This window comes from Schistocerca gregaria, chromosome 4 (genome assembly GCF_023897955.1).
Source record: "Schistocerca gregaria isolate iqSchGreg1 chromosome 4, iqSchGreg1.2, whole genome shotgun sequence".
NCBI classification, from domain to species: domain Eukaryota; kingdom Metazoa; phylum Arthropoda; class Insecta; order Orthoptera; family Acrididae; genus Schistocerca; species Schistocerca gregaria.
In genome coordinates, this window is record NC_064923.1 from 153,273,095 (window position 1) to 153,289,199 (window position 16,105).

At 42.9% G+C, this 16,105-nt stretch overlaps 1 protein-coding gene and 1 non-coding gene across 3 annotated transcripts in view; one reads left to right on the forward strand and one right to left on the reverse strand.

The window, feature by feature from the left end:
- LOC126365912 (cytotoxic granule associated RNA binding protein TIA1-like) overlaps positions 1–16,105 on the reverse strand; it is a 1,308,360-nt gene that overhangs the window by 449,101 nt on the left and 843,154 nt on the right. The window lies entirely within an intron of this gene.
- Positions 8,448–8,520, forward strand: Trnaa-ggc (transfer RNA alanine (anticodon GGC)). The gene has a single exon. It is a non-coding gene; the product is annotated as a tRNA-Ala (tRNA).

A 16,105-nucleotide genomic window follows, 5' to 3' on the forward strand; every position in this document is an offset into this window, starting at 1 on the left:
GAAAGGCAGATATTTGTAAATAAAACCAAGAGCCCACCCAAAAGAAAGTGTACTTTCAGGATCCAATGGACAGAAGTTGATGGAATATTTGTAGCAAATTTTTGAAAGATTTACTTGTAGAAACATCGGAGAGCATGCAACCTGCAAGGAACATAAGAAGCCAGAATATTTCAGCGGAAACGTTGCCTCGGTACGGAAGGCAGGTAGCTTTTAGAGGTCGAGGGACGTCGAAGTTGGCCGGAGCTTGAGGTTAAGGGCAGCGCCGCGCGGTGGGGGTCGGGGAAGAAGATAGAGCCCGCTGACGGAGGAGCCTTCCACGTAATCAGTCTTATTGACGTGGGCTGCCCTGTCTGACGGCCGGCGCGCCACAAAGAGATACCTCTCGCCGCTCATCCGCCGCGGCGGGCTTCGTTATAGCGGCCGCGCCGCGCCGGCCCTGATGAAGAGTTGTGGCCCAACAGTTCCCTCCCGCGAGTATTCATTTTAATGTAGCGCCGCGCCGGACCAGTTTATGGCGCGCGTCACGCCCTAATAGAGCCACATTTCGTGACGCGGCCGTCTGCCGCTGCTGAAGGCTAATGTTGCCAATAGCGGCAGCTGGCTGAAGCTTCCACTGGAGCATCCACCCGACGATGTCTGTTTACTCTTTCGATACTCATTAAGCTGTTCGTGTATGATGTGTGAAGCACCACATCTTCTTTCAATTTCCTCTTCGTCTGTTTTCGCTTTCACTACTTTAATGTGCTATTCGCAGGGGCGTTGCAACACCAGCGACACTATATTTGGTAACGTTACCCATAACCGATAGCGGCAGTATTGCTAAGTACTGATTGACAATGTGTTTACCACAAAGGACTTGTTTATAATACAGAGCGAAATGTTAGCTGTTCAAAATGGCTCTGAGCACTATGGTACTTAACTGCTGAGGTCATCGGTCCGCTAGAACGTAGAACTACTTAAACCTAACTAACCTAAGGACATCACACACATCCATGCCCGAGGCAGGATTCGAACCTGTGACCGTAGCGGTCACGCGCTTCCAGACTAGAACCGCTCGGCCACCCCGGCCGGCAAATGTAAGCTGTGTTTTCATGAACTGACCGGAGTCTAAAATCAAAACTCAATCCAGTTTCCAAAGGTTATGGCCGGCCAGAGTGGCCGTGCGGTTCTAGGCGCTACAGTCTGGAACAGCGAGACAGCTACGGTCTCAGGTTCGAATCCTGCCTCGGGCATGGATGTGTGTGATGTCCTTCGGTTAGTTAGGTGTAAGTAGTTCTAAGTTGTAGGGGACTGATGACCTCAGAAGTTGAGTCCCATAGTGCTCAGAGCCATTTGAACCAAAGGTTATGAGTAAATAATACCGATGGCACGTGATGTTACAGTCTGCTAACTGCATGTTATGTTCATTAGTGCACTTCTGTTTCCGGAGTGATACATTGATCATCTCAGCTTCACACTTTCATTAAGGTATTAGTGGCTATGGTACAATACCGGACTTGACACGTATTAAGTATCGATATCACTACCTAATATAGCATCGATTCCTCGATAATATTGGAAAAGAATATCTACGTTGACAGTATAGTGAGGTACTGGATTCTCTTGTGTTTTTAAACTATTATTTCACAAAAAGGACTTATTAACAACACAAGGCGAAATTTTGAAATTATTCTATATTTGTCTGAATCAATTAGAGCATAAAATCAATACTGGAAGCACAGTTTCAGGATACTGGATTTTTGGTTAATATTACCGGCATATGTTGGTGAAATCTGTACCATTTTTACACATTGTGCATAGTACGTAATTTTTCTACTTCATTTGTGTTACCTTCATATTACATACATACCATAGCTACGCCAGAAAATTTTAATTATCATTAAACGACTACCGAATCGCTTTTATTTGTCCCAACACCATTCACTTCTTCCGACATAGTATAGGATGGTTCAATATTACGTTACCTCTCAAATGGTAGATATGTTCCTTGTCATTAAATTCGTACTAAAATGAATTTAAATGATCATTGCCGTTATTCGTGATGTACATAGTGATCTCCTCCTACTCACCATCAGGTTTAACACACAGAAATCTCGCAGTGATAAAGTTGAATATCGAATATGTTTAGTGCATGTTTAATAGATACAGATTCATTCCCTTCGTGTGGTAATATAAAGTTGAACATAATTTTGAATTATACTCCACTCTAATATTTATTATGATATCTGTAATTATGCATTACTTTTTATACCTACTGATACGACAGGGGTACAAATAAAACAATTAATATTTACTGATATCAGTAATATCGGTACTTCACTTGCTGTTCACGCATGATAGCGCCGGGCACAGTATCTCCTTTCATTTCTATCTTTTTTAACTCTTTACTTCATGTTCGACATCGCCCATCCTTTTCTCTATATTCTGAGCGCTATTTTCATCTCTGCGGGTTTACACACTCAACATTCTCGAGACTCCATTTGCATCTACGAATATCTGCCCCGATCATATTCACTTTGCAGATTTATGACGTGGGTGGTGAGCCGGCGAGGCTGGATGTGGCTTTTAGGTGGTTTGCAACATGTCACTACGTGAACACTGGGCTGGTACTCACTTACTGTCTCAGATACATATTGGGCAAACGTGTAGGAAACATTGTCACATTTGCACATGGGATCAGGCAGAAGGGGTACACATATTTCGACCCTTAATCAGCAGCAACGGTATCTGCCTTCACCTACAACTTATCATCTCTGCTACTCCATAAACTGCTAAGTTGCTGCCTTAACAATTTTGAAATGCTAAGTTGTCTGCTCCCGCGGACATGGATATTCCACAATATTTTTCCTTCTTTTAGCCGAGAGACACCTACGGAAAAAATCCTTTTACAATTGCATGACCTAAATGGTCAATTAAGGCGAGTATTGAGAAACACGAAAGAAATTTTCAACTCTGGACTAACAGTTCTATTACGGACCGCATAGTAATGTCAAATGAAGGTTAAGTGCCAGCTAATCCAGAAGGGTTATTATACACGTCGAACACAAGAAATAACTGACATAGCGGAAAAGGAAAAACACAACTATCTGGCGGTATACAGAGTCCACCAATGGGAAAGCAATTTAAACGCAGATAGTTAACGGGCACAGATGGATCTGAAAGCCCATCTGAAAGCTAGCCAATCAGAAAACGCCAGACGCACTGTACCGTGAAAAGCTAAATTTAAACTGAAGTTTGAAAACTACAATGTCCATTCAGCTACACACAACGCAAAAGTGCTAATTTAATGTGTTTCGATGCCTGCATCAGAAATTTCTTCACATAAGGACCATCAGTGGACGGAGAGCATTTGCAAACGTTCATCCATTCAAAGAACTCGCATTAATATAATCAGCATCTGCAGTTCTATAAAAATAAATCAGTATATGCTAAATGTGAACGCCGGTGACGATAAAGTGTTAGGTATTAATGCGTGGTCTCTCCTCTACATTTCTGTGTTTTTACCTTTTCTGCCTTATACAATAGTGACATTGCTGCTATGATATCGCACAGATGAAAGTTTTTAAATGCTTTACATTCAATGAAGATTCTTGTTAAAGGTATTTCTAATGAAGAAGGCATGTACCCTGTATTTTCGGAATGTGTTAAATAAGAGCACTGGCGTTGTGTGTACTTTTCCTGTTAAGTTGATCTACAATATCACATCCAATCATGGATACACTAAGAGTAAATTAAGTTGTAGACAAGCAGAGAAATCAGTCCGAGGAAAGCATTTAAAATGCAAGCCATGCTTGATGGCGAAACATTGGAGGGAGGAAACGTTTCTCGTAACAATTCTGGCCATTGTTGCCAATATTGTTTCATTGTCACACAAACCATCTCAAGTGTTATAGCAGGCATGTGACATCACAAATAGGCACTGATGAGTGAGTTCCTGTTTTTAGCCTACATGGAACCCGTGGAGAATGGTATTGCCAGACATGCCCAAAGCGTGTGCCTAAATCTACAACTTCAATGTCTTTTTCTAATTAAACAAAATGACAAATAAGAATTTCTAAAAGTCTACAATGTCTCTTGAATGAACTCATTAGGATGTACTTATTCAGTAACCAGACTGTAGTTTTTTCTGAAGAAGAAAACATATTAACAGCCGAATTATTTCGCGCATTGTCAGATTGTCACGAAAAATACCCAAGAATGTGATCCACAGGGGCAGTGAGTGAGTCGTGGTGCTCGGCTTACCGGCAGCAATGTTGTTGCGTGTTGACGAGCAAACTGAGACGTACACAAGCTGAACAAATGAAACACTTGAAAAAGTTACTCGTCCGTCCTGGCGGAACTTCGGGGAGTGGAAAAGTTAGTAGACGACAGTACTTCATTTCTCGTTTCGCTGCACCTGAGAGCGGCTTGGTCTTCAGGTAAACATATTCAGGAATCCAGTTAATTTAATTTTCGTTTTTTAGTGTTGAAGGACGTCTGCTGTCTATACAAATAAAAATGTAAGTGTTCGTTTGTTCAGACTCTTATCTCCAAAAGTTCTTCGCCAATTGCCTTTAAGTTTTGAGACAACGTTGCATTCGAATACATGCTTGTTTTTACATACCTAGTGGTGTGCCATATGATATATAAACGTAAAGTGTGTAACAATTATAAGTGCATGTGCTTTTATAAATGCTATCTTAATATGTACATACATCAGTTTGTTGGTTCTAATTTCTCTACAGTCTCCCCACAAACACATCACAAACTTTACGACGTGATGTTTTCTGTATGGTCGTGACTACATCACAAGTGGACTACTCCTTTCTGTATAGACTAACCGTCATCTGTCCATGTGCCCACATTTCGAAAACTGACCTCCTGGATGTACTTGGACATACGACCCAAACTAAAAACGTATAAATTGTTGGGTCTATAATTATTAGTCTGCAAATAACACGCATATATATGTAACGTTGTTCAGCTCACTCTACTCAGTAATCAACAGAAATATTTGCATGTATACTTAGAACTCCCTGTATATAAAATATTCAAATGGGGTAAGTTGTTAACAAAAATCTCATGTTCGTTTGTTCAAAATCTTGAATCTGCAAAAGTTATTCATCGGTTGCTTTCAAATATTAATACAATGTAGCATACTAATAAGCGTGTATTTTTATATGTCTATTTTTAATACATACAATAAATATGTAATGTACGCTCTAAGACAAAAGAAAAAGGCCACGAAGGAACTATCCCAACGAGATATATTTACTCGATCAATTTCTTGTATCTTAAAGTATCAAAAGAGCAGAAAAGCCGATGTACAGTGGTTGTGTGTATACACACATCTCGGTTCCGAGAGTTTCGGAACCTGTACAGAAAAGTAAAATAGAGATCAACATATTTCCGCCCTCTTTATTGCTCATCAAAACCACACATTGCATGTTGTACCAGCATACAGTTAGACCTTCAGAGGTGGTGGTCCAGATTGCTGTACACGCCGGTAACTCTAATACCCAGTAGCACGTCCTCTTGCATTGACGCATGCCTGTTTCATCGTGGCATACTATCCACAAGTACCTTAAGGCGGTGTTGGCTGGTTCAGACTGTCCCACTCCTCAACTGCGATTCTGCGTAGATCCCTCAGAGTGGTTGGTGGGTCACGTCGTCCATAAACAGCCCTTTTCAGTCTATCCCTAACATGTTCGATAGGGTTCATGTCTGGAGAAAGTGCTGGCCACTTTAGTCGAGCGTTGTCGTTATCCTGAAGGAAGTCATTCACAAGATGTGTACGATGGGAGCGCGAATTGTCGTCCATAAAGACGAATGCGGCCAGTATTCTGACGATATGGTAACACTAACGGTCGGAGGATGGCATTCACGTATCGTACAGCCGTTACGGCGCTTTCCATGACCACCAACGGCGTACGTTGGTCCCACATAGTGCCACCCCGAAACAGCAGGGAACTTCCACCTTGCTGCACTCGCTGGGCAGTGTGTCTAAGGCGTTCGCCTTACAGGGTAGCCTACAAACACGTCTCCGACGATTGTCTGCTTGAAGGCATATGCGACACTCATCGGTGAAGAGAACGTGATGCCAATCCTGAGCTCTCCAGTCGGCATGTTGGTGGACCGCGCTACATGGCGTCGTGGTTGCAAAGACAGACTTCGTCATGGGCGTCGGGAGTGATGTTGCGCATCATGTAGCCTAGTGCGTACAATTTGAGTTGTAACACCACGTCCTGTGGCTACACCGAAAGCATTGCTGTCAGTGTTCCTTAAAGTTATAATCCGCAGGTAGCGGTAATCCACTGCGGTAGTAGCCCTTGAGCGGCCTGAACGAAGCATGTCATCGACATTTCCTGTCTCTCTGTATCTCCTTCATGTCCGAACAACGTCGCTTTCGTTCACTCCGAGACACCTGGACGCTTATCTTGCTGAGAGCCCTTCCTGGCACAAAGTAACAATGCGGACGCGATCGAACCGCGGTATTGACCGTCTAGCCATGGTTGAACTACAAACAACACGAGCTGTGTACCTCCTTCCTGGTGGCGCTGGTCATGCATGGTTGGCCGGGTTTAGTGACATCTCTGAACAGTCAAAGCTAGCGTGTCTTTGATATAATATCCATAATCAACATCTATCTTCAGGAGTTCTGGGAACCAGGGGGATGAAAACTGTTTTTGATGAGTGCATATATGAAAAACGTTTCAAGATATTTGGTAACAACGTTTGTGACAGAGTTTGTTAAAATTTTACACGATACTCGAATGGAGTTTCAGACGGATCATATGTATATATCTATATAGAGGAGGAGGTGGATAGGGAGGAGGAACGGGATGAGATGCAGAGATAGGGTCGAGGAAAAGCAAGAGGAGAAGTTGGACAGAGAGAGAGCGATGGAGGAGGCAGTGGAGAAAGAGTGAGGAAGGAGATGGACAAGACAGGGGGAGAAGGAGATTAGGACTCATATCCAATTCCCATGCATATTAGAAACGTGTGCTTTCTCTCTTCTCTGTTTTCCGTTGAGCCAGACTGAGCCACAGCAACGCGAGGCCTTGTAGAGCTAATACATAATAAAACGTGGCACTTCGTTTAAGGGGGGGTAGGACGTCAAACGGGCCGAATAGGAACAGGAGAGGCACCACAGGACATTTTAATTTCAACTGTTTACACATTTATAAATAATTTCTTAAAACTTAGTCAGCATGACCGGGAAGAATTCAGTATTCACACTCATGACATGAAGTTCAAAAACATAACAAAATAATTTTCTTTTTACATGTGAAATTTCATTATTTTTTCACTTACTATTGGCTGCATTTGTTGCTATAGGTACACTTTTCTTCGTAAGTAAGAGAGATTTTTCTATTAATTTTACACAGGATACAAAGCATACTTACAGGTGGATGAAACTCTAGAACTTATTTAATTTATGAAAAAATGAATGAGCTGTTAGATTTCAAACTTCATGTTTAGATAAAACTCAAAATTTATAGTTAATTGTCTCAATTTTTACCACAGTTTGTAATAGATTTTGAAGAATCTGGAGTTTAATACATCTGTAAGTATGGTTTGTGTGCTGCGCAAAATTCATCGAAGAATCTCTCTTACATGTGAAAAAAAGTGTACCTATAGCAACAAATGCGGTCAATAGTAAGTGAAAAAAATGATGAAATTTCAAATGTAAAAAAATACAACATTTTGTTATGTTTTTGAACTTCCACTGCTGTGATTGCTAATCTTGAATCTTTCCTGGTCATGCTGGCAAAGTCTTATAAATTTATTTGTAAAAGTATAGACAGTGAAAATTAAAATGTCCTGTGGTGACTCTCATGGTCCAAGTCAGCCCGTTTGACGTCCTTCCCCCCTTAAGAAAGTATAATATGATTAGGTGGAAGAAATGACAGGGAACGTTTTGTGGCAGCTGTTCTACACTGCGACATTTCGGATATGATGTACGGGTATGGAACTGAGTGAAACGGGAAATGCAAGAATTCTTCGCCTGTAGCGTGGCGACATGGAGAGAACCGGCAGCAGCAGGTTTCGCGGCTAAAAGCGGCTGTCGACATCGGCACGCCCGTGTAGTCTTGTTGGCAGGGCGAAAGAAGGCGACGTCGGCCGGCTGGCCCCAGCGCCGGTGCCGATACGGCCGCATTAAAGTTGCACGCTTCGACTCCCGTAATGAGCTGCAAATTATTCAGCAGCGGCCGACGGCCTGGGAATAATCACGGCGGCCTGCTGCACCCCCCTCCCTTCCCCACCTCCTCCCACCCCAACGTTCGTTACAGTTTCCGGCCGCGCTTGTCCATGCGGGGCACGAATCCCGGACTCCAGTGCTATTTTCAGCAGCCACTCGATCAATTTCTTGCCTCTTAATGTATCAAAAGAGCAGAAAATGGGACAGTGACTCTTTTTTTTTCAATCACAAATGTAGTTTTTATTTAAATTACACTGCGCAACCGAGCGAGGTGGTGCAGTGGTTAGCACACTGGACTGGCATTCGGGAGGACGACGGTTCAATCCCGTCTCCGGCCATCCTGATTTAGGTTTTCCGTGATTTCCCTAAATCGCTTCAGGCAAATGTCGGGATGGTTCCTTTGAAAGGACACGGCCGATTTCCTTCCCCATCCTTCCCTCACCCGAGCTTGTGCTCCGTCTCTAATGACCTCGTTGTCGACGGGACGTTAAACACTAATCTCCTCCTCCTCCTCCTATACTGCGCAACGGAATTAAAGGACCATTTTTTCGGAGCCCCGTAATTGCCTCCCATTGCTACGCATAAGTTTATAATTCTGCTAAAATGTGCCTATAACTTTCCTCTGTAATGGTGCAAAAGCGTGGCGCCCTCAGAAGTCCGTGTAATTTGTACAGTGGGTTAACGTTGCCACACTCGTACCAAATTTCACCACAATTTTACCCAATGCCACCTGAACATGTCACACGATAGAAAAACTGTTCACAGTTACACTGATAGTTACTAGACACTGACAGAAATATACAGACTATCATACTAGACGCACGGGGTAGCCGCGTGGTCTAGGGCGCCTTGTCACGTTCCGCACGGCTTCCCCCGTCGGAGTTTCGTGTCCTCCCTCGGGCAGGTGTGTGTGTGTGTGTGTGTGTGTGTGTGTGTGTGTGTGTGTGTTGTCCTTAGCGTAAGTAAGTTGAAGTTAGATTAAGCCTCTGGACCATTGATGTCAGATGTTTGGTCCCATAGGTACTTAGGCTGGCTGCAGTGACCGAGCGGTTCTAGGCGTTTCAGTCTGGAACCGCACGACCACTACGTTCGCATGATCGAATCCTGCCTCGGGCATGAGTGTACGTGATGTCCCTAGGTTAGTTAGGTTCAAGTAGTTCTAAGTTCTAGGGGACTGATGACCTCAGATGTTAAGTCCCATAGTGCTCAGAGCCATTTGAACCATAGGAACTTACCACCACTATCACACTACCTTCCTCCTGCTTCTTTTTCTGGCACAATTCACTTTGATACTATCGCGCATTTATTTGTAAAAATCAAGGTAAACAAGTTGTGGATGACAATTCTGATAAATTACTGTAAGCATAGTATCGTATCTAGCTTCAGCTCGTAGGGAGCTGGAGTTCCGTCACCCAATCCGAGGGTCCTGTAGTGTCTTACTTGGCCTCCAGCAGACTTCGCAGCTGTCGGAGCGATCCTCTGCGTTGTTCCGACGTTCGCCAGAATGCAACGTGCAGAGGCGCGCCAGACATTTTAATTAACCACAGGAGGGTTACAAAATGTGGCGCAGGCATTCTAAATCTGCAGCCACAAGAAGTTAGAATATTTCTAGCGAGAGGATGTTTCATCTTCTTTTACGGATTTTGTGGCTCGGTGCACAGAATTTATCGGAAGGTTCTTCGGCCAAGTTTACCGATCCCGGCGTTATTTACTCATTTTTCGTCATACAGCGAGCGCGGAGGAATCCATTAAACACCTTTATCTTTTTGTTTTAAGTGAGATCGCGAAAAAATCTGCCACAGCTTTGTTAGCTACGTACGGTTACACGATTTTTCATAATTTTGAGAATAGTAAGAACAGATAGATTTGCAACAGACTAGCAGTAAGCGGATACTTGAAGTTTTGTGTCCCATCGACGATCAGGTCATTAGCTCGTATTGGAAAAGTGTGAGGAGAGAATTTCCTCGCAGGTTAAAACTGTTAGAACATAGAACCGGGGTGCGAATCCCAGTCCCGTACACAGTTTTAATGTGGCGAGAGGTTTCAAAACGGCGCATATTCCGCTGCAGAGTGAAGGAATCGGTCTGGAAATAACTATTCCTCTCTCCAGCCTGTGTTATGAATTTACCTCGCAAAATCCTTTCTTACACGACTACTACTTCAGCAAGTTAACCGGGAGAGCGGCCTGACGTTAACAACGAAATTTTGGAATGTTTGGACGGTTGCCGGACAGATGTCAAATGGGCTGTTGTTTTTCTTATTATTGGTTCACATGTCGGTTCTACAGGGGTTGCCCTATTTGAATGAATACTTCTGCTTTTGCCGTTTCTACTAATTACCAATTTTATTTTGTTTATTTTCCTGTTCCTTAGGTACATCAATTTTAAGTGCTAAAGTTAACAATAGCACAAAACTGTCTTTACCTTAGGTTAACGAAGCAATTTCTAGGTTTCTAAACAAGGAAAATAAACACAAATGTACACACACACGCATACACGCGCGCGCACACACACACACACACACACACACACACACACACACACACACACAGACTAATCGATTATATGTTAATGCCAACTTTTAACAAGAATTCCACTAGTCATTTACAAATTTACAAATCTTTGTATTCACTGTTGTTCAGCGTATCAACAATTTATTGTGAAAATGCAGACTAGGCCGAACGTTACGAAGAAATCCTGTATCAACAGATTCGATGGAAGTTGAGTCTCGTGTACTCGTGATCACATATTATCAGCATATATTGCAAGCGGTTATAGTAAAAAATATAACTTAAGGAAACAGTGACGATGGATGCGATGGTGTCGACGTTATATTTTTTTGTTACTACATAAACCATCTGCTGTTAGCATATGTATAATTAAATGCATATGACAATTGATAACCTAACGTTCACAGCTATATCTACAAACATACTCCGCAAGCTACCATATGGTGCATGGCGGAGAGTATCATGTAAACCGCGATCCATTCCCTTTCCTTTCCCACTCGCAGTAGGAACGAGGGAAAAAGTAGAATGTAATGGTCCGTTCGAGACACTATATGTATAGGACTGTTTTATAAACCCATTGATAATCCTTTGAATAGGTTTTGCTTGATTGATTCAGTATTAAGATACGTGCAACCATTTTGTAAGTTGGTGTCCCTTGAATACTTCAAAGTGATCTGCTGATATGTTCGTTGTAACTTAGGGTCTCTTCAATATTTCAAAGTGATCTGCAGATATGCTTGTTGATTTTGGATAGAAAATGGTTTTAAACTACTGTATTGAAACGAAACTCCGTTAGTGAATTTGTAACTTAGAGGACGTTGTTTACAGCATTACAGTATGATCGTTCTGCAGTCTGTTGTAAACATCGATTTTACTTGTGTATAGGAAGAAGGAAACAGAGGCGGCTCACCGGCCAGTGTGACCGAGCGGTTCTAGGCGCTTCAGTCTGGAACCGCGGGACCGCTACGGTCGCAGGTTCGAATCCTGCCTAGGGCAAGGATGTGTGTGATGTCCTTAGGTTAGTTAGGTTTAAGTAGTTCTAAGTTCTAGGGGACTGATGACTTCAGATGTTAAGTCCCATAGTGCTCAGAGCCATTTGAACCATTGTTTACAACATGTATAACAAATGGGCTCAAATGGCTATGCAGCACTATGGGACTTAACATCTGAAGTCATCAGTCCCCTAGAACTTAGAACTACTTAAACCTAACTAAGCTAAGGACATCACACACATTCATGCTCGAGGCAGGATTCGAAACTGCGACCGTAGCGGTCGCGCGGTTCCAGACTGAAGCGCCTAGAACCGTTCGGCCATAGCGGCCGCCCATGTATAACAACCTTAGTACACGTCATGTAGTACAAGTAACGCCCTCTATATTATAAATTAACTAACAGAGTTACAACAGTAGTTTAAAACAGTTTATTTTTTTAAATCTAAAGTCAACGAGTATATTTGCATAGCTCTTTAAAATACTCAGGAAATGGCAGTTTACAACGTGATTGCTCATATCTTAGTGGTGAAACGATCGACTAGAACCCATGCAAAGAATCATTAACTCGAGTAGGTTCATATAACTTTAGAAATAAAAATTAAGTTTTAAACTATTGTTCTGGATTGAAGTCCTGTTAGTTCATTTGTAACATATATGGTGTTACTAGAGCAACATGACGCAAACCATGGCTGCTGTACTTGCTACAAACAACCACCTCAGTTTTCTTCTCCTATACACTGGTAAGGTCGTATGGTACATGTATGCTGCGAGTTTGGTCAGTTGTAACTGAAATGAAACGTTGATCAGAATAGATGGCTGCTAATGGACCAGATGGTGTCTTAACAACTGTTCTACGTAAAGTAAATTAATTCTGATTATGTAATTTTCTTCTGTTTTAGCCCTGAACATGGCTGTTTCTAGCCGAAATATAGATATACAAGATTAATAAAAACTAATGAGATTGTGTCTGATTACTGCGTGCTTCTCGTTCCTAATAGCCTACGGACGCTGTGCACAGTAGTTTCTTAAGAAATCAAAGTTGGTTCTGATTTGCATCCTCGTTGTGGTACTACTAGTGCCACTTTTAACCGAGTGGCTCTAAATTTTAATAGATGTTATCTTTCAGACGTAGAAACACATTTACCAACTTTCGTTTATGATCCACAACTCCTTCTTGGCGCTACGGTTCTTTTCTTCGCCAGTGTATAAAACAAGCCTCCGGCAAAATGACGAAGTATTCAGGTAAACACAGCACGTAACGCCACTTGCGGCGACGGACATAACTGGCAGTTGCTGCTGATTGCAGGCAGTGCACGAGCTACCACTGTCGCCAGCCTCCGCGGAAGACCCGGCTGCTGTGTTTCCAGTTGGCGAGCTTACTGGACATTAGCTAATGTTTCAATACATATGCATGACAGGCGGCGCGCCACTCCATGGCGGCAGCGGATACGAATTATCGACATTACATTTGCATGAAATCTGAATTTCTGCTTGCCTACGCTGCGCCCGCGAGCGCGTCTTTATTTCGCGTCCGAGCGCTGGACAGTTAGGCGGCCCGCACGCGCAGTAAATCTCGCCGCTACTAGGTGCCACCGAGAAACAGAAAATCGTTGGGATTCTCGACTCGCGGCGCGGGGAGGTTTCCGTGAGGACTGCCAATGGGCGGGCTATTTCTGTCCCGGCGTGGCGACCGGCGACCACTACTGCGACCTCATTTTGGAATGGAGAAGTTATTGAACAACTTGGCATTCGCGCCGTCGCTCGGCAGACGTAACTAGTCGGCATAATGGATTGCACTGGCGCTAGGACCCTTATTAACAGTTAAAATCGGAACCACTCGCGACGTAGTTACGTTTTATGGTCCATTGGTGAACAGGGCGAGAAATTACCTGCTGCTAAGGAAAGAACTGCTTCCGTACTTCCAGAGGGCAATCGGAAATAGGCGCAGAGGAATGCCAGTGGGTGTAAGTGTTCTTTGTCTTATGACTAAAATTGGTAAACAAACGTCCCAACGACAGTGTCTAAAAAAATATGCAGCCATTATCAACACTTCTTGAATGAAATCTCCTACACAAGTTTGTGAGATCTGGTGGTCTAGAAGTAAACTGCTTGACTGGAAACTGAATGGTCATGAGGTCTATTCCCGGTGAGACTACAGTGTATTTTAGTCTCTCTTTCACCTAGCAGTCACCTCACAGCGATGTCCATATTCGCCATTAACGACGTTTGGTGCGAATTAAACGTTAAACTGTAGGTTCTCTGTCATAACTGGAATTAATAGGGATACGCAAGTATCAAAAGGAAATGTCAAACCGAATGGGTAGCAAACGGGATTACTACACCATTATTTATTATCTTCACAAAAACAATACAGCTGCTTAAATACATTGTTTATTAGCTCCTCGCCAAGTTTGTGCTAGTGATTAATGCCATCTATATCCGAGAGCGCTAACGCGCTGCTTCCTGGACTCGGGTAGGTGCGCCGGTCCCGGATGGAATCCGCCCAGAGCATTAACGACGTGGACGGGTGAGCCGGCCACCCTGGATGTGGTTTTTAGGCGGTTTTCCACATCTCGCTAGGTGAATACCGGGCCGGTCTCCACATCCCACCTCAGTTTCACAACTCGCAGACATTTGAAACACGTTCGCACTCTTTCACGGTTTACACTAGGTTCATATAGCTGGGGTACACTGATTCCGTCCCAGGGGGTAAAATATATATATATATATATATATATATATATATATATATATATATATATATAACTTTTTGGTATGATGGGTAGAATAGATATTTCTGTTGGTGAGTGAGAACGATGTACTGAACAACAGTATATCAGTATTTACGTTATTTGTAGACTAATAATTATAGTTATTACACATGTTTTGAGGTTGAGGAGTACTTCCAAGTACAGGTGGCAGGAACATGGCATTAATGCTTATCTTCCCCTGGATAGCAGGTAATGTGTTTTGAGGTATGGATGCGTCGACGCAAAATGGTTAATTTAAAGAGATAGGCATAGTGCACGTAGTTTTTCTGTTACGACCATGAAGAAAACATCAGGTCGTTAAGTTTGTGATGTGTTTGTGGGTGGAATATTTGTTGGAGACAAAAGGCAACCAACACACTGATGTGTGTCCACGCTGAGGTACCAAATATAAAACCACCTGCAGTTATCCCGATATACCTTGCGTGTACAGGGTGGTCAGGAAAACCTGAAACCCTCGTAGCGATGTTGCAGGGCCTATAGTACTGAGGCATAAATGTTAAGAAAAGAAATTCGATACGTTGCGCCGTTTCCGAGTTATTTACAATTGAAATTAGCCAATCGCGGCGTCGCGAGCTCACTTCCAGCGGCCTACCAGGGGCGGTGTTGTCAAACGAATGCTTTGTTTGGTTAGCTGAAACTTGAATTTGCGCGCGCGATGGCTTGCGTGCCTTATTTCAATGATGAATAATTCGGAAACTGTGCTACGTATCGAACTTTTTTTCTTAACATGTATGTCTCCTTGCAACCTGCCCTATAACATCCCTACAAGATTTTCAGACATTATCTGACCACCCTGTATGTAAACATCCATTCACAGCAATAATTGTAGTCTTTTCATCGTTTTCAAAGAGGAAATCAGTGTCGTCAGCGAATTGTATCACTGATATCCTTTAGGCCTCAATTTTATCGCCGTTCTATAATATAATCCATTATTTGTTTGATATACCAGTAGAGCAGCATTTTCTGCCTTACGGTTCTTTATAATGCGACCATTTCTTTCTTGGTCTTCCAGACTTAATCCTATTTACGACATTTCGGCCACCATCGATTAAATGTGCATGCTTTGAATCCAGCTCCGAACAACATCCGTGTATTATCTGTGAGCAGTCACGGCTTCCGGCGTCTCAAGGGGCTTAGTACCTCGATGTACCTTGTTCCCTATCATCACTATTTACTTCCACAAGAACCCTACCCTCGACACACTTTTCATAGTCACTTCGTTCAATTTGCTTTGTGGGCAGTTCGTTAAATGCACCAGAGTGGTCGGGGACAGCATATCGAAGTTGCGCATTCGATGGAAATGAGAGGCACTGTTTACTTAGTCATGGCCCATTTTCGTCTTGCAGTTTTCATTGCTTGCTAAGATACTGAATGCATGGTGCTTCTCTTTAATAGATTATCTGACCACAATTGTGCGATCGTACCATAAAGAAATAATCGCTAGAGGGGATATTAAAGCATTTAAAAACAGAAAATAGTTTAGAAGTCATGTACGCGTGAGGAGTTTTTGTACTTGTAGAACAGCCGTCCAAAACATTACAAAGTTGATTTTATTGCTGACGTTTAAGTGACCTTGGTGCGTTAGCTACGGCGGCAACTTGAATTAACAACTGTAAACAACGGACGTGCATTCGACCAGGCGGCTGTTACC